The 25,185-nt window shown below is 49.6% G+C and overlaps 1 protein-coding gene across 1 annotated transcript in view; it reads right to left on the minus strand.

The window, feature by feature from the left end:
- The window catches only part of FGD1 (FYVE, RhoGEF and PH domain containing 1), a 481,771-nt gene that overhangs the window by 425,104 nt on the left and 31,482 nt on the right, over nucleotides 1-25,185 (minus strand). The window lies entirely within an intron of this gene.

Below are 25,185 nucleotides of genomic sequence, written 5' to 3' on the forward strand. Positions count from 1 at the left end.
GGACTGGATAGGGCCAATGGAGCTTTCGCAATTCTTCTCAATAGGGAGGGCCCACCACATCCCGAGCAGAGGGGGAACCCCGGGCCCACACCAGACCTGTTACAGCTAAATTACTCAACTATAGAGATCAGGATCAAATATTGCAAATGTCCAGGAAAAAGGTCCTATTATGTTGAACGGCTCCGGAGTAACAATCTACCCAGACTTTACAAGGGCAGTGCAGAAGGCCTGACATTCGTTTGAGGAAGTCAAGAGGAGGCTTGAGGAAGCAGAGATCAAATACACAATGCTCTTCCCGGCAACCCTCAGAGCGGTGGATCCAAAAGGGACACAGTTCTTTCATACTCCACAAGAGGCAAGACACTGGGTGGATGGCGAGGGAGTGGCCCAGCGGAGACAGCCACATGCAGCGGACGGAAACGCACTGGGTGGAACTGAACAAAATAAGGAATAAGGACCAGAGACTGGTCATGATGGAATGGCATGGATTTGGCATATGAGAGAGTATTTGTCAAGGGCCGATGATGACTCCAGTCACAAGCAACATTGTCGGAGTGGAGTGGGAGAGCAGCGACAAGCACATACCCACTGATCACTCGCCCGCGGCGGGGGCAATATTTTGATGAGATTTTCTTTGTAGGGAGACAGATGCTTTGGGGTGGAGGCTGGAATGTTGTGAAAGTTGGTTGTTTGGTTCAAGTACTCAGTGCGCGCATATGGGGAAGTGGCAAAACCACGCTGCACAAACGGTCATGGGCCCCACGGGGCTGGAACATTCAGATGCAAGAGTGCAATGGCGGGAGTGGATAAATCACGAAATAGAACCTTTAACTGCATGTCATGGAACATTAACAGGCACCTTGAAAAGATCAAGCAAAGCCTTGTCGCAACATTTTTATCAGCTCACCAAGCTGCTGCAGGAGACTCATATGTTGGGGACAGCGTGCGCCTTCCTGGGGAGTGCTAGATACTCGGTGGTGGAGCATGCAGGGTTTGCGAAGAGGTGCAGGGGAGTGATCAGGACGTTGTTACCAGTAGAAGTGCAGCACGTGGAGAGGGACCAGGAGGAGACTGATTCTCCTGAAAGGGACTCTATGGGGGGAAACGATATGCATTATTAGTGTCTATGCCCCTCTGACTCTACAAGCAGACACTCTCAACAGAGTGCAGGCCTGGTTGACTAAACATGGGGGGATATCGCAGTAGTGGGAAGAGACTTCAACGGCACATCACAGCCCACGCTTGACAGGACATCACATAGGGGTAGGATGACTCACTGCCTGGTGAAGCTTTACTCCTTTATGGGCGCCATATGGCCGAGGGACATCTGGAGGGAGATGGACCCCAGGAAAAAGAGTTTCTCTTTCTTCTCTAACACACATTCATCCTTCTCAAGGATTGCCTATATACTCCTCCCAAGCACAATGGCGGGTAGGGCAACCATGGCCAAGTTCTTGCCAAGGGGCATATCAGATCACGTCCTGCTGGTGGTAGCCATATGGGGGAACAGAGGCCTGACAGAGAGGGGGGTGGAGGCTGAACGCTTACCATTTGAAGAACGCACAGATAGCAGAAGCCCTAAGGGAATAGTCTGAGTCATATTTTCAGATCAATTCAGGGACGGTAGAGAGTCGTACAACGCTCTGGGAGGCATACAAAGCAGTGCTACAGTGGAAGTCGATGTAGGTGGTAGGACAACACCTTAAGACCTGCAGGGTCCTTCCAAATGGAAGGGGAGGTGACAACAGCTGAGGCCAAATATATGAGGCATAATTGGGAAGTCACAAAGAGGGCCCTAACTAGGGCGCAGAAACTGTATAAGACAGTGGCTTGGGATGAAGCAAGGGCACCGCATTGGGATAGACAAGCAAGGCTCTTTGATGTGGGGGACAAGTGTGGCAGGTTTCTGGTGTGGCTGGAAAGGAGGGATGAAAGGACGAGGTGGGTGAGGGAGAGAAGAAGGGAGGGCGAGGAAGTAGCAAACCAGAGTAAAGACATAGCAGAGGAGTTTGCGAAATACTACGCAAACCTATACCGGGCTCAGGCGGTCAGTGATGGGGCCAGGATCGGGTGTTACGTAAAGGGGATGGGCCTACCTAGAGTGACTCAGGAGCAATGGGAAAGATTGGAGATGGACCCAACAGGGGAGGAAATCCAGGCTGCAATTCAACAAGTCAAAATTGGGAAATCCCTGGGTTCTAACAGACTCCTGGAAAATAGCTGGGCAGGGACTGGTAGAGGAAATTAAAGCCATGCGTATGGACTGTCGGGAAAAGGCAACACTATCAGAGGATTGACAAAGGGCCATGATTGTAGTCCTGCACAAAAAGGGGAAGCCAGCAGATCAGTGTAGATATTGGGGAAGGACCTGACCAATAAACGGTTGGACATTATTGGGCCCTTGTTCACCCAGATTAATGCGGGTTTGTTCCGGGTAGGGCCACCAGGATGAACCTTCGACTGCACAATGCAGGCTGGCCACATGCAGTCATGGCAATAGACTCGGAAAAGGCATTTGATTCAGTGGGACAGGAATATCTCTTGGAGGTGTTGGAAGGGTTTGGCTTTGGGCCTAGATTTGTTGGCTGGGTAAAATTACTATACACTGACCCGGTAGATCGTGTTAGGGTGATTGGCTGTGGCTCAGAGGCCTTCCCCCTATAGAGGGGAACGAGGCAGGGATGACCCCTTTGCCAATCCTGTTTCTGCTGGCAAAGGAGCCATTTGCGATACGGGTGAGATCTGACCCCCTGCTGCAGGTTTTCAGTGGCCAGAAGAGGGGGGGAAACCACATTTCATTATATGCAGACAACGTCCTCCTCTACCTAGGGGATCCGAGATGCCAGGGCTGAAGGTGGTAGACATATTGCATGAGTTCGGAGAGGTGAGTGGTCTTAGGCTCAACTGGGACAAGTCAGAGATTATGCCGGTGCGGGAAGTAGCAAATGCGATACCCAAGGGATACCCACTTGTGATTGCGAGGGAATCTATACATTATTTGGGTATCAAAGTTGGGGTAAATAACTCCTTGTTTTTACTTAACAACCTGGACCCGGTCATAGAGAGGCTCAAGGAGGATGCCAAAGATTGGGGACCTCTCCTGATCTCACTGGTAGGAAGGATAAACTTATTTAAAATGCTGGCGTTGCCACGTCTCCATTATGTCCTTCAAAATACTCCAGTGCAGGTCCCGACTGAAGTGTTCCGAACGATAGAGATGTTGCAGAGAGGGACTATATGTGGTGCTAAAACTCTGCAAGTTGCAGTAAAAAAAGGTATGCAGGTCGGTCTGGGACGATGGGTTGGGGATCCCAAATGTGCAGCATTATTTTTGGGCCTTCCAGCTTTTGGCGATAAACGAGTGGATGTAGATAGGGAGCTGAGAAGGAAGGGCTGCAACCTCCACTGCAGCAGCTATAGGGGAGGGCTCCACCTGCGGGGTTCACACTACCAGGTGTATGAACATTGGCATCACACACAGCAGCCCTTGGGGCCATGGGATTGGGGGAAGTAGTGACCATGGAGGCTCTCATTTGGGGGAGCTTAGAGCTGCCAGAAGTGTACAAACTGGAGGATCAGACGAGATGGCAGGAAAAAGGAATCGGGAAGATGAAGTATTTCCTAGTGCAGGACAGTTTTGCATCATTTTAAAGGCTGCAAGAGGGGTTTGGCATGCAGGACAGGGACAGGTACACTTATGTCATGGCGGCAGCATGCGATGTCACAGGAGAGGCGGGAGGCATGGGATGTTCCAGAGAGATCCCTGATAGAAGCCAGCCTCCTGGAAATAGAGATTAAGGGAAAGGCGATATTCCAACTATACCAGATGATCAACAACCATACATCCAAACCCCTGGTGAAGTTAAGGAAAATGTGGGAGGAGGATCTGGGGGCAATGGAAGAGGAGGACTAGGCAGAGGCAGTGGCATCGCCGAGAGGAGAAGCATAACGATGTGACTGAGATTAATACAGTATAAAATTCTGCATAGGGTGTGCTACTTCAGGGTCCACCTCCACTGAATGGGCATGGCATCTGATTCGCAATGTTCGGAGTGCGGAGCAGGAGTAGGCTCCCTGTTCCATATGCCATGAAAGTGCCCCAGGGTGCAGATTTTCTGGGGATGGATAAGGGACTGCCTCTCTAGGGTGGTTGGTGAACCAGTTTTAGTATGTCCTAAGGTGTCGCTCTTGTATGTGTGGGGGGACACAGGATTCACCAGCAAAGAAAAGTGCCTGATAAAGACGGCGATGATGGTGGGGAAGAAAGTCTTGGCAGTGGACTAGCGCAATATGACCCTGCCTAGTATACATAAGCGGGTGGAGGGGATGGACCACTGTGCAGAAATGAAGAGAAGGGTGTACAGAGACAGAGGATGCCCGCAAATGTTTGAAAAAGGTGTGGGCTAGATGGAGGGAAGTGAACCGAGTATTGATTCTGGGGCGCTCTATGGAGATGAGGAATGGGTGGGAGCTGGTGGGACAGACGAGTGTGGTGTGGGGGGAAGAGGGCCGGGAGGGCAGAGGGTGCCGGGAGGGGGGTTTGTTTGGGAGAGATCACACTGAGAAGGTTCTGTCTTTGTTGTTTACTTGGTTGACTGTTGCGTGTACTTGGAAAACAATAAAAACTGGTAATTAAAAAAAACACTACCTGTGGAAGGCATTTGAAAATATGATTATTGTGTTTTGCTAACTGAAACCAACTACTGTTTTTGCAGATGTTTCATGATTGTTTTTTTTTTATTGTGTGTATATTTGGGCATATTGTTCAAATTAGCAATTCTATTTCAGAAGCTACAGATAAGGATTATTTTAACTGTCAAATAAATTATAGCAATAACTACGTTTATCAAGAGCTGCTCACTACAAAATGAGACGGTAGCCCCTGAGCCTTGATTTGAGGGGGTGAGCAGGCCAAAACTGTTTGACGGGTGTAGAAGAGAAGGGGATCCTATAGCAGAAAGTTGCAAAGGCAACTGAGCAGGTTGGGAGACTGTTGCTGAGATGTTATACATTTAGGCCTTCCTGTAAATCATATGTCTTCTTTCCTATTCCTGCAGCAACAGAGCCTAGATGCCCCAGGCCTTTGTGCACTTTCTACGAATGTAAAAATAAATAAATACATGTGCTGTAAAATGTGGTGTTTTGACATGGGGATGAGTATGGCTCCTGCGCTTCACTCGGTGTGGGACCTTTAGGCCCCATAGTGAAAATAAAAAGCTGGCACCCAAGAATATGCACACAGTAACTGAGCATATCTTAAAGTGAAAGATTCAAATTTAATTCACTTGGCCACAACCAGGGAAAAATAACTGCACCAGTCTCCAACCTCTCTTGCCACATACTGGGCAAATATGCAGGACTCGCTTGCCCATCATTCCCCCTCCTCAACCCCACGTCTGGCTTTCAACAATACTCTGCTTTATAAAGATGACTTGAAAAGTACACATACCATAGTAAGGTACCCACTCAAATATATAAATCCTTAGAGCAATAAGCAAAACGTGTACAATTGGGGCCTTGTCCCCCCATCTTCACTGGGAGTCAACAAATACCAGAATGCCATTGAGCAAAATGCACAAAAAATGGCCTTTGGGTTTTGAAAATGTATTTTCAAGACGTATGTGTGAAAAGGTTACCTCATTGTGTGTCAGCGTTTGACAAATGAAGGGTTCATTATGATGTGAGGAAAATATCACATTCTACCAAAAACAAACTATTTTTTGTGCACTAAATATGAACATCTGAAAATAATGTAGCTGATTTAAAACTGTTTTGATTGATATTTTGTAATTGACCAGGAGGAGTTAGGCAGCTAAATGGTGCTTTATGTGTGCTTTCCAAATAAAAATGCCCATTTGTCTTTCTTATCACTGAAACGTTACAAACATCTCCTCCTTACCAATGATCTCTTAAATGGGCCATCATTTGTAAATTCCCCCCACCCCCACTTTAATGCGCTGCTTGACGAAAGAAAGTGAAGTCACTAAAGGGCCTGCAGCATCTGATGGGCCGCTGGGAACAGGTGTCTCTCTAGGGAGCCACGGGAGATGACGCGTGGCCTCACGCGTGCTTTATACATGGAAGCTGCACAGCAGTTGAGGCAGACACTGGTGCCTTGCTGGGCCTCGCTGACAGCTTCCAACAGCGGGGCCCTGTTCCACTGCGCAGACCGCCCGAGCCTCTGTCCGGCCCTGAGTCTAAGCAACCCCCGGGCATCCCGACCCATGCAATGCCTGCCCCCTCTCCTTTTTCCAGCTCAGTGGTAGCAGCAGGCAAGGCTTTAAGTGGGCTGGGACCACCGAAATATCGTTTTGAGGCGAGGCCCTGCCGGGGCCCACTAATCTCCCGTGGCAGGCCCGGCCACTACACAGAAAGGATTTTTTTCTATAGCCTGAAGCTCTCGCTCGTGTGCGAGAGCTTCAGGCTTCAGAAAAAAATGTCTTTCAGCCATAATGGTGGCACCGCACCTGCGAGGCATCCCTTCAAGCAAGAGATGCCTGTGGGCCAGCACCACCATTATGAAGAAAACGTGAAGCCGCTGGAAGCAGAGGCCTTGTTTTCTAAATCCTGAAGCTCCCATGCATTTGAGGCAGTTTCAGTCTTTAGAAAAAAGGCCTTAGCTTCCAGATGCCTCACCCTTTCAGCCTTAATGGTGACACTGCCCCTCCCCAGCTGGTGAGGGCCAGCGCCAACATTAAGGCTGAATAGGCGAGGCGCTATCCCCTGCCATGCAAGCCTATAGAAAATAAATGCAGAGATCAGCACCCTCTCCCCCATGGGATGCCCCAGGGGTGCCAGTAGCCCATTGAGCCAGGGCTCGTCAAGGGGGGGCGTGGCCTAACAGGCCACACCCCTTTGATGAGCCCCGCCTCATTTTGTTGTGCCACTTAAGACACTGGCAGCAGGTATTACCCGTTCCCTGCTATCAGATTCTAATGTGCCGGCCGCATCCCTGCTCCAGCACGAGGAGCAGTATTCCCATGCCCTGGCAGAGGCCCCTGTGACCTCTGACCCAATTTCCCAGCATGGCCAGTCCCCTATTGGATCCAGATGTGAGGGCTGCTCTCTTCCCCTCTGGCAGCCGGAGCTAGGGCCGGAGCATTTATAGCCAGCTGAGACTGCAAGGGAGGCAGCTCGCCACATCCTGTCCTGTGCGGGCCCAGGGGGTATGCCCCGCCCCTGCACTGTCGGACGTGAAACGAGTTATGTGGCATTTAGAAGGATGGGGAACGCAGCCTCTTCCAGAAGGCTGTCTGGCATATGCAAACCTATGTGGCACCAGCCCATGTCTGGCACGCCTGAGCAGTCCCTCACACAGCAACATTGGAGGCACTTGGGTAGCGAGGCCACTTTTCAAAAGATAATTGAACATTGAGGGGTACATCGAATGTATGTAACGTGCGCAACAGTAGTGGAGGCAGCTTTTGTCTGCCAGACCCCCTGTGTCCGACATATTGCAAAAGTATAGTGCAGAGAAGAGGGGGGCATTATCCTAGGGCAATGGATGTGGCACACAGTACCCTAGCGGAATTCCTACCTGTCTTGCATATAGCAAAAATATGGTGTGTAGAAGAATAGGGCATGATCCAAGCTGATCCGGGTAGTCAGACAATGGGCAATATATGTGGCACACAGGGAAGGAGTGCAATTCCTGACTCACCCAGACTGTCTGACATATAGCAATAGTATGGTGCAGAGACGACGGGGGGCTTATCCAAGCAGATCCGGGCTACTGGGCAAGGGGCAATGTATGTGGCACACAGTGCCCGAGTGCAATTCCTGTCCCAACCTCCCTGTTGTACATTGCAGACAAATATTGTGTAGTGAAGACAAGGGCATTACGCAAACAGCTACAGGCAGTCTGACAATGGGCAATGTATGTGGCACACAGGGCCAGAGCGCAATTCTTGCCCTGCCCACACTGCCTGACACACAGCAATGGCGCACAGAAGATGAGGGCATTATCCAAGCAGATCCAGGCTACTGTGCAAGGGCAAATGTATAAGTGCTATTCTTGTTCCACGTTCTCTTTACATAGCAAAAATAGTGTGTGGTGAAGACGAGGGCATTGTGCAAACAGCTTCGGGCTGTTGGGCTATGTATATGGCACGCAGGCACCGAGTGCAATCTCTGCCTCACCCACAATGCCTGACCTACAGCGATGGTGCAGAGATGACGAGGGCATTATCCAATCAGATCCGGGCTATCAGGCAAGGGGCAATATATGTGATACACAGTGTCCAAGTGCAATTCCTGCCCCACCATCTCCTGTCTTTTATAGCAAAAGTATGCTGTGGAGAAGATGAGGGTATTACCCAAACAGCTCCATGCTGTCAGACAATGGGCGATGTATGTAGCACAGAGGGCCAGAGTGCAATTCCTGACCCATCTACCCTGTCTGCCATATAGCACTAGTATGGTGTGGCGAAGACAAGGGCCTTATCCAAGCATCTTTGGGCTGTTGGGCAATGGGTAATTTACGTGACACATAGGGCCCGGGCGCAATTCCTGCCCCCCACCCACCCTGTGACATATTTTTCATGTTATTATTATTGTTTTTTTATATTGTGCCAGCTCCCCACCGTATATAGCAGCAGTGTGGTGCAGAGAAGATGATGACATTAGCCCCAGCAGCTCTGTGCTGTCAGACTTTGGGCAATGTATGTGGCACACAGGACACGAGTGCAATTACTACTGCACCCACCCTTTCTGATATATTGCAATAGTAGGGGGAGGAGAAGTGAGGGCATTAACCAAGAGCCTATGGGCTGTAGGGCATTGGGCAATTTAAGTGGCCCACAGAGCCCAAGTGCAATTGCAGACCGACCCACCCTGTCTGACATCCAGCAACAGCATGGAGTGGAGAAGATGAGGGCATTACACAGACAGGTCTGGGGTGTCGGATAATGGGCAATGTATGTGGCACATGGGGCCCAAGTGCAATTCCTGACCCTCCCACTCTGTGTGGCATATAGCAAAAGTATGGTGTGGAGAAGAGGAGGGCATTACCCTAGCTCCACTAGGGTGTCGGATACTGTATGTGGCCCGACCGACCCATAGCACACTCCATCGAAAAATCCACTGACATCAACCTCTTCTTCATCAACAAGATCAACATGATCCACCAACACAAACACCAACGTCACAACTGCCAGCATACTACACATCCCATTTCGCAAAACCACAACTACCTGGACAACTTTCAAGACACTATGGAAGACCTCGCTGCCACCTTAGCATCCCTCAAGGTCACATCATACGTGGATGACATCCTCCCTGCCTCCTTATTCAAGACCCTTGCGACTGAAGCACTCTTCCCTTACCGGACAATCATCAGAAGCTCCCTAACTCAAAGCACCTTCCCCTCGACCCTCAAGACCGGACAAATCCTCCCGCTTCTTAAGAAACCAACACTGGAACCTGACGATCTCAGCAACTACTGCCCTATTACCCATCGTTGTTTCCTAGGTAAGATCCTTAAGAAAGCATTAGCCACACAACTCCGCCAACACATAACACCAGTAACCACCTTCAGCACAGAAACAGCTACCATCGAGGTGATTAATGATGCCCTTAAAATACTTGATGATGGCCCGTCCTTGCCTCCTAGTTCTCCATGACATCTCAGCAGTATTTGTCACAGTAGACTACCAGACACTCACTGACAATCTACATTGCTACATGGGGATCAGCAAGATCGTCCCAAGCTGGTCAGAATTCTACCTTGCAAACCAACAACAGTGAGTACAAATGGATTCTTCCAGATCACCAACTCTACCCATCACCTGTGGAGTCTCTGTAAGGATCCATCCTGTCCCCTGTGATCTTCAATCATTACATGGAACCGCTCGGAACCCTCCTCTCTCCACACAACATCCACATTCACCAATATACAGATGACACGCAGATCTACCTCAAGATATCCTCCATCGAAAACATCCACAGGCTCATAATCTGCCTCAGATTGATCCATTCTTGTATGTCCAGTGCTTACCTGAAGCTAAACCCCTCCAAGACTGAATTCCTACTGATGGCCAAGGACACGAACACCCTGACATCCAGACCTGGCTCTCTGATATGAACCTCGAGGTCTTCACATCCCAGCTGGCTCCCTGTGTTAAAGTCCTGTGGGTTCAACATTGACAGACAACTCACGTTCAAACAGCACATAGCAAGGAAAACAAACGGCCTAGTACCAACTTTCTCTCCTGTGCAAAATCAAGCCCATCCGAGATAACAACTTCAGATCTGCTGTCCAAGCCTTGGTCCTCTCCCACGTGGATGGTGGCAATGCCCTTTGGAAGGCCTTCAGATGACTACCCTGGCACCCCTGAAATGTGTCCTGCATGCTGCAGCAAGACTCATTAAAGGACTGCGCAAATTCGACCACATCATCATGACCCTAATCGAACGGCACTGGCTCCCACTGCAAGCCCATATCATCTTTAAATCTTGTTGCATCATCTACAAGGCTGTCATCCTGAAGTCCCCAAGCTACCTCACTGAGAAACTCAGCATCTCCAGAGGCCTGCGGTCCACCTAAAGTAAGAAAATTTGCAGATTTGAATTACGACAGTGCAGGAAGAAAAGAACCTGAAGACAGGCCTTCTCCGTCTATGCCTCAAAACTCTGGAACCTCCTCCTGTCAACATCAGACTTTCCCCATCACTTCTACAGTTCAGGAAGGGGCTCAAGATCTTCCTCTTCAAGGAATGGCTCCTCCTTAACACCTAGGTCCACACACCCTGCACTCCCCACCCTTCCTGAGACTCAGTGATCTGCTCCCCACTGTCTTCCCGCATGCTGCCAATTGGCCACCCACCCTCCCCTGTTCTTTTTTCTCTGCTTCCCTCACTGTGTTCTCCTGCCCATATGAGGTAAAGCACTCCGCTGCTTTCTGAAGCTCAATAAATACCCTGATAATAATAATAATAATAATAATAATAATAATAATAATAATAATAATAATAATAATAATAATAATGTGGCACGCACAGGGAACGCATCTCCTCCTCTGGCATCTCTAGGCTGCACTGTGATTTTTTATGTTCAAGTCAACGGAGCCAAGAGGCAAAGCTGGGGATCACAGAATCCATGATGGCAGAGCCGACTGACCCTGAGCTCCAGCACTCATCTGCTTTCAAACGCTAAATTGTTAGAGCAGCTGAAGAGGACACTGGTCACTAGTAAGCCATAGAGTTCTCCGGGGGCTTAATGACTGCTGAGCCATAGGCAAGGGACTCGGGCGGCAGGCCACATGTTGAAGGCCAGATTCACCCAAGAATCTCTTCAGGATCACACAGTTATCCTTGATATAAAAGGACGAACATGTAGAGGGGACCCGGGGATCCCCTAGTGCAGACTTGTCGGTGCACCGTGATTACTTTATTGTGCTTCATCCTCCACGACTCTCTCTGCCCTTTGCTCTCTACCATCGCTCTCGGCGCTATGAAACAACCCGACAATGGTGTAAGGCTCCACACAAGAAACCAAGGCAACACTGTGTGGCCTTGCTCCCTCTCTGATTCTCTGTCGCTCTCCACATTTCTCCTGCTTCTCTCCACATCCACCTCTGCGCTTTTAAGCACCCTCACAGCGTATAAAGACCTATACAAGCAACCAACGTTTTAGATCAACACTGATCACTGGCCATGTGTCAGTCGCGTCCTCTACTATTTTGGCAATGACACCCATGCACAAACCAACACACACACAAACCCTATGCCAATGCACCTTGAGCCGAACATGTAGCAGCCCCTGCTGATCCGAGGTCCACATAGCAGCTCTTCCAGTGCACCCCAATACTGAGATTCGGCACCCAAAGTGGTTGGAAGCTCCCCTCCCCCACCCCTGAGTAGGCACCTTCCCATAGAACAGGTTTTTTGGGCATGTTCGTTCTCGGTAGAGGGGCTCCCAGACCTTTTTGTGTATAACTGAAAAATATGTTGCATAAAAGGAAAGTAATGTTAATAATGTCTACTATATATTCCTGAGAATGTGTGGGAGGGGGGGGTGTTGGTATTGAGGTTACTTGTTCTGGAAGTTGGGGCCACTGTGCTGTTGGGTGGACCATTGCACTATGGGCCAGAAAAGTAAACGTACTCCCCAGGCTAAAGATTGCCAGTCCTCCCAGCCTTCTATATTGCATTAGCATTCCTGCGGAAAGACCCTGGGACAGTCTCCAGCAGGAGCGTCACAGTCGGATGGGGACTAAAAATAAACCTCAAAGGAGGGAGGAAGAGGGAAGAGAAGAAGGAAGCATAAGTGTGTGTGTGAGAGAGGGGGGGGGTGCAGCTGAATACTGGAGAAAGGGTGGGGTGCCTGGAGGGTCTGAAGAAGCGGAGGAAGGGGCAGTACAGGGAGTCAGAAAGTGGCACTGTCGCCAGCAGAGTAAGGGGGCCGTGTTCCTGCAGAGATGGTCGGTATTTCTAGATAGATATGGCAGTAGCTGCTATGGTCCTGCAGAGATGGGCAGTATTCCTGCAGGGAGATGGCAGCAGCACTGCACAGCTAAAGGTGTATTCCTACAGAGGGACTATGGTCCTGCAGAGATGGGTAGTATTCCTGCAGGGAGATAGCAGTATCTCTGCAAAGCTAAATGTGTATTCCTGCAGAGGGACTTTGGTCCTGCAGAGATGGGCAGTATTCCCACAGGGAGATGGCAGTATCTCTGCAGAGCTGTTGGTGTATGCCGGCAGAGAAGTTATGTCCTGCAAAAATGGGTGGTGTTCCTGCACAGAGGTGGCAGCAGCACTGCACAGCTGTGGGTGTATTCCTGCAGAGGGGCTATTGACCTGCAGAGATGGGCAGTATTCCCGCAGGGAGATGGCAGCAGCACTGCATAGCTGTGGATGAATTCCTGCAGAGGGGCTATTGTCTTGCAGAGCTGGGCAGTATCCCCACATGGAGATGGCAGCAGCACTGCATAGCTGTGGATGAATTCCTGCAGAGGGGCTATTGTCCTGCAGAGATGGGAAGTATTCCCACAGGGAGGTGGCAGCAGCACTGCATTGCTCTGGGTGTATTCCTGCAGAGGGGCTATTGTCTTGCAGAGCTGGGCAGTATTCCCACATGGAGATGGTAGCAGCACTGCATAGCTGTGGATGAATTCCTGCAGAGGGGCTATTGTCCTGCAGAGATGGGCAGTATTCCCACATGGAGATGGCAGCAGCACTGCATAGCTGTGGGTGAATTCCTACAGAGGGGCTATTGTCCTGCAGAGATGGGCAGTATTCCCACATGGAGACGGCAGCAGCACTGCATAGCCGTGGGTGAATTCCTGCAGAGGGGCTATTGTCCTGCAGAGATGGGCAGTATTCCCGTAGGGAGATGGCAGCAGCACTGCATAGCTATGGGTGTATTCCAGCACAGGAGCTATGGTTCTGCAGAGACGGGCAGTTTTCCTGCACGGCGATGGCAGTAGCTCTACAGAGCTGTGAGTGCATTCCTGCAGAGCAGAGGAGCTATGGTTCTGCAGAGACGGGCAGTTTTCCTGCGGGGAGGGGGCTGTACCTCTGCAGATCACTGGGTGTATTCCCGGACGGGCTGGGCCGTCATACTGAGGGCTGGTGGCTGTTCCTTCAGTAGGGTTCCCGCAGAGCTGTGTGCTGTTAGTGAGCATTGGTTGGGGTGCTGAGGAGGGTGCGGGGGAATTCCGCAGAGCTAGAGCTGTATTCCTCCTGTGCTGCCGCTGTGTTTCTACATCCCCCATCCCCCCGCCCCACCCCCAGGGCAGTATTCCTTTTATGGATGTCACGTGGTAACAACGCAACTATTCTGGGGCACCCGCTCAGTCCAAGGGCTTTAATGTGTCGATGGTTGGCGAGCATCTCAGGGTCCCCTTGACATCCTCCCGCATCCCCCCCCCCCCTCCACACACACACCGTGTGTAACGCCAGTGGTCCCTGCAGAGCAGATGCTGTGCTGCATTCCTAGAGACCTGGGGCAGGGATAAGGGGTTCTGCACAGCTGCAGGGGCGTATGTGCTGCCAGGGCCGTTGGAGCTGGAAGGCGGGGGGTGGGGAGAGGGGTTCTCCTCTCCCGCAGAGCTACGCTGGCAGAGCAGCAGTGGTGGAACTAGCACCCCCTGCCAGCCAGGGACGCGCCCCAGCATCTTTCCAGCTAGCCGAGCCAGCCGGAGATCTGCCACAACTGGGCCCGATTCTGCCGAGCCCGCACTTTCTGGGACCACACAAACGCTTCCACACCTAGAGGAAGAGGCCCCTGGCCCCGGGCCAGCTCCTTCTGGAGAAGGGAGGGCCTGGCAGGCGCAGCCACGGGGAACCCGGGCTTCAAAGGCGCAGAAATCCCAGAATTCATAGAGGGTGGGCCGTGGGCGCCATCCCAGAACAGAAGGGGAAGCAAGAATGCACGCAGAGTCTGGAATACAGAGGGAGGGTCTCTCTCGAGAAGCCCTCCAACGCCCAGAGAGAGTACCCACACAGCAGCACCCCACAGTCTGCTTACTCACCCAAGACACAGAACCGTGCTAACCAGGCAACATAGGCCCCGCAGAGCACCCAAAACACACAGAACCCTCCAAACACCCACACGGCCCAAATGTGCCCCGCGCGCAGCTGCCACTGTGTTGCTATTCAGCTTTCATGCTGTCCATTCATAGGTGCAGTTTTAGTGTCGCATTACTAACGTAAAGGAACCAGAGCAAGGCGAGCCACTCACACTTTACACGGGACTTCCCGGGGTCTCTGGCTGAGGGCCGCCCCCCCCCCCACCTCCCCAACCCCACCCGCTCGTCAGCCGCCCCCTGGCTCCGTTTTGCACTCTCAGAAGCTCGCCGCCCGGGTCATGCTTCCAGAACAGATCAATACTCCGCGTCCACTCACTTAACACAAGCCATCGGTCTAGCGCGCTCTCAAGGGGGCCGTTGATGGGGGCGGGTGAGGAGCATCACATCCAACTCAATATATCAACTCTACAGGAGCCAGAGGTGACAGGCCTCCCAACGAGGGCGGGGTGTCGCGCAAAAAGGGGAGGACGTGGTGAAATGAAAGGTTTTTTTGAGTAAAACCAGAAGCCTCCCTGGGCGTGCTCCGTCAGCCTTCACTAGCCCAGCAGCGCACTGGCAGAAGACTCTCAGCACGACGGGTCACCTACGCAGCTGGAGGAGTCGGGGTCCTGCCTCCAGGCTCCCCCAAGGGGACCCAGGCCTTCCAACGAGCAAGAGCTATCTATAGTAATGACTAATGAGAAGCAGGAAGTGGGACCTCAAGTCCCCCACATGGGCTGCTCTCCAGCTAAGCCTCAGGGGTCTCCAGGCCCACTTCAAAGATTCCAGACTGGCTTAGACTGGCTACCTCAGGCCCCAGGCTTGAGTCTGAATGGCTCAGAAATAGGATGCCTACTATATGCAGATGCCCGGGTCACACTAGCACCCCCAAAAGAAGGCCTCCAACACAATCTTAACCTCCTCGAAGAATATTATAAGACCTGTGCCCTCGAAGTGGCCCTACACAGGGTCAAACTCATGATATTCCGGAAACAAAGCAAAGAGCAGCAGCAACAAATTCATAACTGATGAACCCATATGCATGCATCATTGTAGGCCGACCCCGACCCTCACCCGAAATGATTTGTCTCCCAACATTATGTCAAGTGTTGGCAATAAAAGGCTGTAGGATTTTATTGTACAGATATGGTTATGCAGATAACAAATAATCACATATCATAATAATATCATACTTTTGGGCACTGGGTCCAAAGGTTACCCCCTCTGGCCCGTGCCGCCTTCTCATGTCCCACGACTCGACGTGGACACCGTACAGTGCCCTGTACTTCTTTTCCTTTGTTCTTCTCCCTTATTTGTAGGGTGGGAGGGTTTTGTGGTAAAGAAGGAAAAGTGTGAAAAACACTGAGTGAACAGCGAACCTCCTGTCAGTTTGGGTCCCCGTTCAGGGTTCACAAACAGATTGTGTTTTCTTAGAGCATTCTGCTCTTATTTATAAGACCCAGGGAAGCCTTGGGTCTTTGATGTGTATAATAGTGGGGGCTGTGCGCCAGCCCCCGGCTGGATAGCCGACATATCTGGCCCCCTGAGGAGGGGGGAAGGTCTTTGAACCTGGGCCCTGCGTGACTTGGTTTTCTGTAGATGCTTAGCACCTTGTTGCTTGGAGGAAGGGTGAGGCGCTTGTTGACACCTCACCTTTCCTCGGCTTTGTGTGACAGAGACTGCGTGTCTCTGTGCTTGGGGGCAGAGGAGCAGGTGTGGGGGCGGGAGCTGCCCCTCTCCTAGCCTGCCGCATGGTAAGATCATTTACTCTGCCTCGCCTTGGGCGGCCCTGCGGCATTGCCCAAACTATTGCTTAATGGCACAGAAGGGGAGCTCTTTGCTGACTGCACATAGCGAGATCTCAGAATAAAGGTTTCACGTGTTAACATCGCAGCAAAAATGGCCATTTACACAAATAAAACCCTCCATGCATTCAACTCCATCAAGAAGCAACTGGCATACACCAAACCATTAGCAGAATTAATGCTAAAAAAGTGTATTTTATACTCATGACATCATCAGAGTCCAGGCTCGGACTGGCTTGGGCAATAGGCCGAACCAAAAACACAAATGCTTGTGTGGGCCAGTTTTCTGGGTCAAAGTGGGCCAGTTTTTTGGCTAATGTGGGCCAGTTTGATGAGTTACTTCAATGTGCGGCTAATAGTTTTGATCAGTGTTGCTGAATAAATATTCTTAAAAATGCACAATTTGCATCAAATTTTCCCCCCAAAAAATCCCCTTGGGTACTATTCAAACAGTGTCACAAAAGGAATGAATTCCCAATCTAATAAAATAATCTAATAAAAGAACTTTGCCTGAGCAAAGAAAGTATACATTTTTCGTTAACCTCCCTACCCCGTATTTGCTCCCACAACCCTCCCTCCCTATGCACATCCCCTCCCCTGTTACCTTACCTCTTGTTCATCATAACCATTTCAAGTTAGTGTTTATTTATAAATAATCATTTTCCCACATTTGTCTCTATGCCACATATCCTATGCCAATTTTACTCTCCTTGTTGTCTGGATCTGTTTGCGAACCCCAACTCATGATGCAGATAACAAGCATTGGCAAGGCCAACAGTTTTGGCTTTTGTGTAGGCACAGGAAAGACATTTGTTAGGCACTGCCATAGTGGTATTAACTGGCCATCGATGTTAGCAGCTGTAAAATGGCACACAGAATAGCAGCACCTCCCAAATAGCTAATACGTATATACAAGTCAAAACTGTTGGCTTTGGCAATGCTTGTTTTTAACTGGACTTCAGTGTAGGAAATGCATAGTGCTCTTAAGTCGAGTGGCGGAAGGCAGACCTGGCTAAGACATTTTTATTACACCAGTAGCATGTTTACAGCTCCGATTAAGTCATCAACTCCCAGAAGACCGCTGTTAAAAAACACTGGAAGGCACTTCAAGCACAACTTTTGATGGTAAGGCTTGATAAAGCAAAGAGCTCCCAGGAGGATGTGTTTTGGGCGGGGAGTGGCAGGAAGTGGGTTGGAATGGCTATAGGGATTAGCATGGCCGTGGGCAGTCAGTGGGTCTGGTGGGTGCCAAACACCACCTACAACCTTTGTGTTCCTCCTCAAATGCTATTTCCCCCTATCTGTACTCTAATGCAATAGTTTCGGTTTATAGGTGGAACTTGAGTGCCATCTAATAACCAAACCTAAAAATGGGTCCCACACTTTACAAACATTGGCGTTAGTTCCTTCTATAGTTCCAGAGATCTTTTGCAATGCTAACATTTGCCAGCATTTTGCTAACCAAATATCTATGGGAGAGGGATCTCTCTCCCCCATTGTCTAAGTAAGCAGCCTCTAGTAGTAGTGTGTACAGTCCTTTTGACATAGGGTTCTCTCCCTCTTCGTCCTCGATTCCTAACACCAACAATAGAGGACGATCTGGGATGGGGTTCCCTGTAATCCTATCACTCATAGCTCTGATTTCAAGCCAGAAATCCCTTAATTGTGGACAGGCTCAAAGAATGTGAGTGTACACGCTTTTTTTGTCCATATTGTCTCCAGCAGTTGTCTGATCTGCTCTTATGAATAGTGTGCAGTCTGACTGGCGTGTCATGCCATTGGTATAACACTTCAGATTGCATGTCCATTACCTGGGCACTCCTTATGTGCTTACCACGGCCCTCCAAGGTCTCATCAGGATAGTTGAATGTATGTCCTTTTCTCACTTTTGCCTATGCTTACCAAACTCCAAAGAGGTATTGCCTGCTAATAGTTTGTATATTTTGGCAATTAACCCTTATCAAGAGTCGATCTTCATGACCAGTTTCTCAAAGTCCGTGAGAGGTCTCGCAGCACCTTTCATAAAGGAACTATGCATCACCCAATGTCTAACCTGACGATACTCACACCTATCTAGTTGTAGGCAGTATTCAGTTTTGCAATCCTCGAACATCTTGATTTGCTATCCATGGAACATGTCTCCTAAATGTAGACAGCCACCCACTTCCTTGAGGCAAACACGTTGGTGTTGGCCCGGGTGAGAAGTCTGGGCTAGAGATGATTGCACGAGTGGCGAGGGGAAGGATGCATGTCAAAACTGTGCCACAGCTTCATTCCATTTACTCAGGCTACATTTGGGTATGGGGTTAATAGACAAAGAAAGCACCCAATTGTGATGTCTTGCCCGGGTTCTATCCACATACTTGTACCCGCCTCAACCTGCTCCATAATGAGCCATGGGTGTTCCGATTTTTAGTTCATCCACTCCATCATTGCCTTTAGTTGAGCTGCAGTGTAATATTTGGCTTTTTTTTTTTTTTATTGTTTTATTTGTATTTGTAGAGCGCACTTACAGCCCACAGGCCACGCGGCCCTTGCAAGTAGGTGAAAGGAAGCTTCATTGTTAATACAGTGATACAGTCTTAGTTACAGGCATGTTATGTAAGCAGATGATAACATGAGGTTTAGGATTGACGGACCATACAAATAGTCTGGTTTTAATGGCTTTGCAGAATGCCAGATGGGAGTCAATCATCCTAAGGTGGTGGGAAGGGAGTTCCAGAATGAGGCGGCCATAGAAGGGAAGCTATTGCCACCTGCGCGCACTCTTCTGCTTTTAGGAGTGGAGATCAGGTTGGTGTAAGCCACTCTAGTAGGCCTTTGAGAGGAGAGTTTCTGAATTCTGGAAGCCAGGTAGCGAGGTGCTAGGTCATGGAGGCATTTATGCGCGAGTGAGAGGGTTTTGAAGATTATCCTTTCTTTAACTGGCAGCCAGTGCACCTGCCTTCTTGTGGTGGAGATATGGTCCCTCCTAGAGATCCCAGTGGCATCCCTGAGTGCGTTGTTCTGGACCACTTGTAGTTTGGCAATGTTTTTGCAGGAGGTCCCTGCCAGGAGAGCATTGCAGTAGTCAAGTCATGAGCCGATGATTGCCCTAGCTATGGTGAGGCAATTGGGCAAGGAAAGGAAAGGTATTGCTGCATTAAGTAGTTTGGAGAAATAGGCAGATGAGGAAACAATGGCGCTGATTTGTCTATCCATGGTCAAGTCTGAGCCAAGGTAGACGCCAAGTGTTTTGATCGTTTGGGAGACGGCAATGGGAATGTTGTCAACAGCGAAGGTGCAGTATTGATTGCCTAGTTTGCGGAGGATGGAGGGGGATCCAATCAGCAGAAGGTCTGTTTTTTCGCTGTTGAGGCATAGCCAATTCTGGGCCATCCATGATTGGATTTTAGAGTAAATTGAGTTGAGGGTGATGCTGTCGGCCTGGTAGTCACCCGAGAGGGGGATAAGGACCCGTGTATCATCTGCATAATTTGTATACGAGATGCCCAGGGCGTCCAGCAATTTGAATAGCGGCCTGGTAAACAGGTTGTACAAGGTGGGTGCAATGCAGGACCCCTGTGGAACTCCGCATTTGATAAAGCTCGGGGTGGCACAGGCTGAGTCGGAGAAGACTTTCATAGCCCTATCTTGTAAGAATGAAGTGATCCAGTCACACGCTTTGGGGGAGAAGTTGGCAGATTTGGCGAGGTGGTGACAAAGTGTGTTATGGTCAACCAAGTGAAACGCCGCCGACAGATCGAGGAGAAGGAGAAGCGCAGATTTGCCTGCGTCTCTAAGGTCATCCATTTGATTCTTAAGGTCATGGAGAGCTGTTTCAGTGCCGTGGTGAGGACGGAATCCAGACTGCCGAAGACCTAAAAGGCAGTTGTCCTCAAGGTATTTCTGAACTTGCAGATAGGCTGCTTTGTCCAGAATTTTTAGGAGGAAGGGGACTGTGGTGATGGGCCTGTAGTTCCCTGGGACCAGTGGGTCGAGGGACGGTTTTTTAAGGAGCGGGTGGACCCAGGCTTCCTTAAGGTCAGATGGGACACGGCCGGATTGGAAAGAGGCATTAATGAATGCTGTGATAAAGGGGACAAAGGTGGGGGCACAGTCTTTGATGAGCTGTGCTGGACACGCATCACCTTTACAATTAGAGGGTTTGATGGTTTTGAGGAGGGCAGCGACTTCAGTTTCACTCATTTACTTGAATTCAAAGAGATTTGGTGATTTGGTTTGCAAGGTTTTAGGAGAGTCACTTTGAAGGTCAGTGAGAAGGTGAGTAAGTGCCTTTTGGTGAGCAAGGATTTTGGATTGTAGCGTGTTCAGTTTGTCGAGCATGGCAGATTGGATGTTGTTGCACCATTTGTCATCTTTCATGAATGTGGGGGGGTGGGCATGATGGCTTTTCCAGCTCCCGAAAGATGCAGAAAATGTCTTTAGTCTCTGATTTAGCGTTGGATATCCTCGTATTTAAGGATGCTGCTTTGGCTTTGATGATGCTAGATTTGTAATCCCTAGATATGGCACTGAAGGCCTTTTTAGAGACCTCATTGGGGTTTGTTTTCCATGCAGAGAGTGCACGTCTCTTCTTGGAGCAAAGTTCTAGCTGCTCTTGAGAGAACCAGGTATTGGAATGTTTAACTTTCTTTGCTTTCCTCATAGTTAGAGGAGCAATGGCGTCTACGGCCTGGGTAACAGCGGTTTTGAAGGCTGTGGAGAGGATATCCGGGTCCTTTGAAAAGGGAGGTTGCAGTGTGGGCACTTCTAAGAGGGGGAGATCTTTTCTGCAGTTAGTTGACGCGAGCTTCTGGTGAGGGCTGCGGGGAGTGGGATCACAGGACCTGGAGACCCTTTAAGGGTGTTAAGGTCAAATTGTAGGTAATGGTGGTCAGACCAAGGGATGGGAGTGTTGCCGGTGAGGCGAACAGAGCAGTTGTGGCTAACCCAGTCGAGAGTACGACCTTTGACGTGGGTAGGTTCTGAGTGGATATGGGTGAACCCAAGTGTAGATAGGGCTTTACCCAGGGCAGTGGCCTGGGAGTCGTTAGGGCCATGAAGTCCAAGGTTCAAATCGCCTAAGAGCAGAACCTTAGAAGTTTTTTTCAAGTTATCTGAGAGCGCGTGCAGCAAGGCCTCATGGAAATCAGTGCTGGGACCCGGAGGTCTGTAGACTAAGTGGATGGCAATGGTGAGGTTCAGGGATAGGTTAATTTTGAGTGGAAGGTAATCACAGTTGTTACCAATCTCCCCTTCAATCTTTCTGACATTAAAGCAGTCTTTAGTAATTAAGGCAACACCGCCGCCTCTTTGGTGGGGACGGTCTTGTCTAAATATGGTGTATCCTTCTGGGACGGCGAGGGTAAGGGCAGGGCCCGACGCCTTGTTAAGCCAGGTTTCAGTGATCATAAGGAGGTCAATGTTGTCCTTTATGATGAGGTCATAGATATCTAGGGCATGCGCTGGTACTGAGCGGACGTTGACAAGGGCACATTTAAAGATAGCGTTGGGCGCAGGGGTAGATTTGGCAGAGTTGGGTGATGACAGGGGATGGGTAGCGGGGCAGAGAGGTTATGATTAGGCGTCAGCAGGGTAGGGCACAGGGGAGGTGGCACGATGATGGTGAAAGGGGCACATAGGCTAGCATCAGGAGCAGGCACAACAGCAACCATAGGCACCGTGATTGTAGCAGGGGCACATAGGCTAGCATCAGGAGCAGGCACAACATCAACCATAGGCACAGTGATTGTAACAGGGGCGAATAGGCTAGCATCAGGAGTAACAGGGGCACAGAGGCTAGCATCAGGAGCAGGCACAGCAGCAACCATAGGCATAGTGATTGTAGCAGGGGAACATAGGCTAGAATCAGGAGTAGGCATGGTCTTAGAAAAGATATGCGAGGTACAGACGTTGGCGGCAGGGCGGCGCATAGCAGGGGGTGTGGGTGTTCTGGGTTGAGAGTTCTTCAGAAGTCTTGCGGGTGAAGGGGGCTAAATCGCAGAGATTGGTGTATCAAAGGAGGAGGAGCAGGTAAACGCGACGGGTCCAGGATGGGTGTTGGATGCACGAACGAGGCGCTTGGGGGCATCAGGTGGATTGAGCTGGTATCCGACAATATGGGCTGGAGGGCTGCAGCTTGTGCTCGCAAGATGGCGGCAAGGGTTACGCGGAGCTGAGCCACCACAGGATGGGAGGAGCCTTGACCCTTACCGGAGGGGCGGCCGTGAGAAAGTCTGGCTCGTAGTCGTGCATTACGGCAGTGCAAGGTGGGCATGTAGGAGTGATGCAAGGTGGGCGAGGTGCGCAGGCGGAGCCGTGCATTTCTGGCAGCAATAAAGGCATTGCAGTGGGGAGTCGCAAGTACAGGGCAGTGCTTCTCACCCTTACCTTCCAGGGGCGCGCTGTGGTGCAGCGTCTCGCGATGTTGAGCAACGGAGAGCTGCTGAGAGGGAGCCTGGCCTTTTCAGACGGCCTTCTCTGTGTGGCTTCGCCTCGCGGCACGCCTCCCCTTCATTTAAAGCAGGAGGGGAGGGCCTGCAGAGGTGTGGGGCCAAATCAGGTCGCGTGTGGGCAATTTGTTTATCGGTCGCCTTGGAGATGCAAGTGGCAGCCATCTTTGCTTCGGCAGAGTCCTTGTGGCTCGTGATGGACGCAGATTTCACAAAGAAGCACTCCTGTGCTGAACAGATGCCCGGATCAGCTGAATGGGCAATCAGCTGTGCAATCGCTGGCATCACATTTCATCCTGCACTCTAGGGCGCACCATTAATCGCGTGTTGACCCTTGCTTTGGCCCCTTTCCACCCAAAACTAAATATGTTTTGGAGGAGATTCAGGTCCTCCCAGGGTATTTGAGCAGGGAAGTCTGGAACATGTAGAGGAGGCTGCAAAGAAGAATATACATTTCAATATGTGGCCCAGACATGTACGAGATAGACCAGACCCTTCCAATTGTTGAAATATTTGCAAATACTACGTATAAGCTTCGGATAATTGGCCTTATACAGGGATGAGTATTTAGGGGTTAAATGAATACCCAGATATTTAATAGATTTCACAGGACAGTTGTATGGGCACTTATCCTGTATTTCTTGTATTGTCACAGTATGGGCGGAGATATGAAGTATTTTGGATTTGTTTTCGTTTACTTTGAACCCGGTAACCTTAGAATAAGCTATACTTTCTGTACCTACATCATCTAATGATTCGGATATATTTGTTATGGTTAGGTTCAGATGATTAGCAAAGAGGCAAGTCTCGGGTTTGTCTCTTGCCCAAGGAACTCCCTCAATGTGTTTCTAATCCCCGATCCTAGATGCCAAAGTTTCCATCGTTAATGAGAATAACATTGGAGAAAGTGGGCACCGCTGTTTAGTCCCCCTAGATATCAAAAATGGGTCCTTCTGGTTGCCATTGGCTGTAATGACTGCCCTGGGTCTCCGATAACTTGTCAAAATCATGACCCTGACATTTTCCCCAAAACCAAACCTCTCCAACACCAAGTCTAGGAACTCCCAAACCACCCGGTCGAAAGCCTTCTTCGCTACTAGCACAGGAAAGGCAGTGCAACACTTCTACTGAGTGGCATTGCCTGCAAGGTGGAAGAGTCTCTGAATGTTATCGAAACAGTTCCTGTTTGCCACAAACCCTGACTGGTCTGGATCAATTAGCTTAGGTAGTAATAGTTTGAGTCTGTTGGCCAAGATTTTTGTGTACATTTTTAAGTCAACGTTAAACAGCGCCATCGGCCTATATGAAGAGCGTGTTTTCGGATCTTTTCGTGGTTTTGGAATTACAATAATATTTTAAAGAGCCATCTAATTAGCTATTCCTGCCTGTGCTACAAAGGAGTGGAAGTGCTTTTTCATGCATGGAGCTATATAGGTACTGTAGGTCTTATAATAACTTGCTGTGAGGCTGTCTGTCCTGGGCTTCTCCTAAACATAAGTTGTGAGATAGCGCTTAGAAGTCTCCTCATTCACAATAGGCATGTCACATTGCTGTTTCTGCTCTTCAGATATGAAGGGGAGATTAGTCTCTTGCACATATTTTTTCTGCTCCTCCATATCATCTGGATATCTTTATATAGGCTTTGATTAAAAAAATGGAATGCCCTTTTCTTCCCCTCCTCGATCATCATCTCCTCTCTATTATCACCTGGAATAGTGTGTATGAAAGCTCGGTCTGACTGTCTCTTAATGGCCCGTGCTAGACGAGTACCAGGTTCATTACCCTGCTCAAAGAAAGTCATGTTTTCCCCTAAGAGCCTCCTTGCATTTGTTGCCGCTCTAAATTCTCCAGCTCTTTGTGCAATTGGAATTCTATCAACCCACTCGTTCTTTAAAAATCTGCAGCCATTTTGATCAACTTTCCAGCCTTAACACCACCTACATCACGTCCCATTCACTCAGGATTGCTACTTCTGGTGTATCATGGTGGGCCCAACATTAAGCAATTTATTATAACATTGTTTTTTTGTTAATTTCTTAAAGAGATATTCATCCAACCTTCTTGTTTCCCTCCCCCCCTAACGCGACAGTACCCCAATTAATTTATGATCGGGCATGGTCTAAGGGTGAGGTAACATTAAGTTGACCAGACCGGTTTTGCCGGGACTGGCCTGGTATTTGGTGCTCTGTCCCCCTTTCTCAAGATTATGTTTCCGTTGGAAACTGCAGTGGTCCCGGTTTTTGGTAGTAGGTCGTCATAGGTGGCAGGCAGGAATGCACAGAAGAAATGTTGCATTTAACAACTTAAAATAGTGTTAGACTCAGATAAATTAATTATAATATATGTTTCTGTGAACAGTAACACTTAATCTCACTTTGCCTCCCAATGCTACTGAAGTGTAGTGCCTTGACAGCCAGTTTCAAGAGTTAGTCCTACTTTT

The sequence above is a fragment of the Ambystoma mexicanum genome, chromosome 2p, assembly GCF_040938575.1.
Source record: "Ambystoma mexicanum isolate Mex_15411 chromosome 2p, UKY_AmexF1_1, whole genome shotgun sequence".
Lineage (NCBI taxonomy): Eukaryota > Metazoa > Chordata > Amphibia > Caudata > Ambystomatidae > Ambystoma > Ambystoma mexicanum.